Source organism: Gigantopelta aegis, chromosome 11 (genome assembly GCF_016097555.1).
Source record: "Gigantopelta aegis isolate Gae_Host chromosome 11, Gae_host_genome, whole genome shotgun sequence".
In the NCBI taxonomy this organism is placed as follows: domain Eukaryota; kingdom Metazoa; phylum Mollusca; class Gastropoda; order Neomphalida; family Peltospiridae; genus Gigantopelta; species Gigantopelta aegis.
The window spans coordinates 34,329,517-34,333,740 of NC_054709.1; positions in this window are offsets into that span (position 1 = coordinate 34,329,517).

Genomic DNA, 4,224 nt, shown 5'->3' on the forward strand with positions numbered 1-4,224 from the left:
GTGCGTGGTATGTACTATTATGCCTGTGGGATGATACATATTGAAGATCCCTTGCTACTAATTAAAACAAAAATGTAGCGGGTTTCCTCTCTAAGACTATATGTAAAAATTAGTAATTTTTTACATCCAATAGTCGATTATTAATAAATCAATGTGCTCTAGTGGTGTCGTTAAACTTTTTTCTTTGTATTTACAAATTTTATACTGATACCAGTCATAAACAATTTTCCTTCTTTGTTTGACATCCAATTATAGCAGACACCTTTTTCGTAGTATGTTTTTTTTATCATCACCCACACCAAGACGGCTTACACGGCTTTGTCAACGTAGCATCTGGGGAAATTATTGTACTGATCATAAAAAATTTATTCAGTTTAATCCAAAGTATTTAATATTTAGAAAAGAAAATACAAACTTGAATATGTTAATTAAAATATGAACAGAATCCAGTGATTATTCAACAAAACACATTTATATCTCATTACTCGCTCAACTAGATGCGAAACAAAAATACGAAATAAAAACTCCTACAATCCCATTCACAGAACGCTTGCTTTACGGAGTTGTTTAGAGAATTTATTTATCGGTTAGTTAGGTCTTTTCACGAATTAGACGAAGCGTTAAAATGCGTCGCCTTTCTTAAAGTGGTACGACCGTACTTTTTTCTTCCATGTTTTGTTATTCATACTGGTTTAATTTAAGGCGAGGGCGGGTGGCTTGTCACTCTTGATATAATGCTCGCCTAATGTTTCCAAGCGTTATCCCCGCGTAATAACAAGCCGTCAACGACCAACTACATACTAATTCCAAACGCTAGCAGCGGATTAACTTGCTGTCGAAATAGTTCCATGACAGCTCGTCTCCGCTGCCAAGTGAAAACGCAAAGACGACACCAATTAAAACGGACCATAGGTTTTCGTCAAATGTAATCTTGCTGTGTTAATATTAATAGGAAAGGAAAAAGAAATGGGTTTTTTTTAATATCTTTGGATAAGTAGCATGTGTTAGTTGCAATATTGGATCTAGGAGATTCGAGAGAGAAATTTTTTTTATCTTAAAGGGACTATCCTAAGTTTTAAAACCTAGCAAGACTTCCGTCTCCCCCCCCCCCCCCCCCCCCCCGCGCCCTTCCGAAACAAAAAAAAGGCGAAAATAAGAAAAAGGAAATAACCGAAACAAAATATATATCCTGATTTTGCCTGTTATATGTTTAAACACTGTCTTACCTCAGCATGTTTTAAATATAAAACATTATACGGATAATTACATTTGGTATAACCTTTGGCCGAATTAATTCGTACGTGCGAAATAATGTTAGACAAAAATCATTATTGAGATACTACGAAACATTTTGATATTCAGAAATTAATTTGTTATAGAGATATTCATACTCTGATCAAAACAAATGTAAGTGAATTGAAATTGAATAATGTAAAAATATTATATTTGCTGAATTTGTTTTTATATCAACATAGTCAGACATCAGATTTGTCATTAGGTAGAGCAGTTTCTTTAAGATTGGACTCGTTCCAGCCAGTGCACCACGATTGGTATATCAAAGGCCGTGGTATGTGCTATCCTGTCTCTGGGATGGTACATGTGAAGGACCCCTTGCTACTAATGGAAAAATACAATATGAACTGCTATTCGGTTATGCATTGGCTGGAACGGGAAATAGCCCAGGTGGCTTCGGATCGCCCCCGTATCTTCAGGACCGTACACTCCGGGGTGCACGGGGGGTGGGCATCCCCCCCCCCCCCCCGACAATCTCACCTTTTTTCTTTTTTTTCTTTTTTTACTCCAGAAAATAGCATACACATCTCAAGGTTTAATTTGTATAGTGTTTCATTTGTTTATTAAAAAGGTAGTGGCCCCTCCCTTAGGATTTTGATCAGCGTACGACCCTTATCTTTAGTGAGACAATATCACATTTTTAAACTGTGGGGGCGGGACCCAATAGGCAAGGTTTCAATATGAGCAAACGGCAAACTGAATCAAAACTACTCATTAGCTCCATTTTTTCTTTCGATGAACCCTTCCAAATTACGCGCCAAAATTACCTCATGAAAATTGCTCAAGCTTTTATTTGTTGACTTAATCCTACAGGACATTCAAACTCCAATAGCACCACAGGTGCCCCCGCCCACTACTGACCCCGGTCGGGCTGCTGGTGTTCTCTTGCACCTGCCAGCGCGGGCGGTCCCTTCTCCCACCCACCCCAAACCCCTTTTCCTGTCCTAGACGAAGGAAGCGGCATGGAGCGACACCTGCGCCTATGACAGGCGTGCGCTACAATAGCTTTCTCTGAATGTGCACGTTAAACCCTATGATCCGACCTGACCTAATGGGAAAACGTAGCGGGTTTCCTCTCTAAAATTATATGTCAAAATTACCAAATGTTTGATATTCAATAGCCGATGATTAATAAACCAGTGTGATCTAGTGGTGTTGTTAAACATGACAAACAAACAGTTACACCGTAGATAAAACAGAACCACCGATTGGTCAATACAAATAGTAGTTATTATTACACAAGTTTCAAAAGCCACCCATGACGTAATTAGGCACTCGAACACGTCTCGTCGTGGAATTCCCAGCGTCCCTCTTTATGACAATCGTTTACGCTGTGGCAGTAGAATCGGTCCTCTAGTAGCACTGAGGGCCTTTTATTCCAATTCATATGCCAATCTAATGAGTCGAGAGAAGAGCCCACACTTAAAGGAGATCGCCAGAAGGAAAATATTATTGGCCCGCTCGCCATGGGCGTGCAATTAGAGCGCTCGATCCGTAATCAAACTTCATTCCCGACAATTACAAAGTCTGTCGCCGATAATTTTGAGGGCAAATATTATTACTGAACGATCGATTTGGCAAACTATTAAGAAGTTTTCCTTTTCACGCGGAGAGCCGCTTTGATTAAGTGTGGTGAGAGACCCGTTCTGAACGCCAAATCTTAAATTGAGCGTCAAAACATATTGCGGTTCTTAGAAACTATTATCGCGTGCGCGATTTCGATATCCGTTCTCTCCGAGAACATTTTCAGAAAGTGGTATTATGCACTTCGTGTGCTGAATATATTCAGAAAGTTCTGTCGATATTTATACCAGTCGTAGTGATACTTGTCGATATTATGCTAATTTTATTGATATATTTGACCTATTTCTATGGCAATGATGTATCTGAAAGTAAAAAAAGAAAACAAGAAAACGAAAACGAAAAGAAATCTCGATAATGCATACCATATCAATTAAGTCAATTTTATTCAGATTAATAACCTTGGGCTAATTTTCCGCTTCATGTATGGACTGGCGCCCAGGGCAGACGTGCGTGAACCTAAAGTTCACAGAAATACATAAATAAAATGTCGGCATATCTTACCTTACCGTCAGATGCGCTCTATTTACGTCTGTTTATTCTTCTTTGTTTACTTCCTGTGTTAATGTGTTGTTGTATAGAAGAATGGCCATGGTTGGTGGTTTTGAACTGCGGTTGCGGGGATGCGAAGGGTAAATAAACAAATTATACAAATTATAAACATAACGATATAAAATGACACGAACGAACAGTGACTGTGTCTCCACGTCAAAGATATTAAAGAGACTTCTTGTTTTTTTTATTTTAATGAGGTTACATAGGTGTATAGTTAAAGGGATAGACCCTAGTTTCAACCCGTGAAAATTAACACTAAGTTTAGTTAATCTACAAACCTGTAACACATTTGGGTAACATGAAACATGAGTTTGCGACTTTGAAATAGTGACATACCCTCTAAAAATAGACTAAAACTCGACTCTATAACTGTTACTTCTCAGACGCATGTGCGTTTTTTAAAATATGAGAAATGCATTTTGTGATATTAAAAACACCAGGATCACCACAAACACTTCGAATGTACGGAAATGGATAATCTAAATAATACAATCTAAGTAAAGTATGATTTCAGTTATCAAAAAAACGGCTATAATAGTATAAAAATATGCCTTAGTGTTTAAAAACTAGGGTATGTCCCTTTAAGATATGATGTTCATTATCACCTATTATTTAAGAATAGGGTTAGGGCGTTCAGAGAATAAACTTTTAAAAAGAAATATAGATAATGGTTTTGCGTAATAAAATTAACTTTGCATAAGCTTAACGTGACCTAAAGTAGTGTTTTATTTAACTGTTTAATTTAATTTAATTTTGTTTAATTTAACAAGTAGAACTAAAAAAATTTAGTTAATG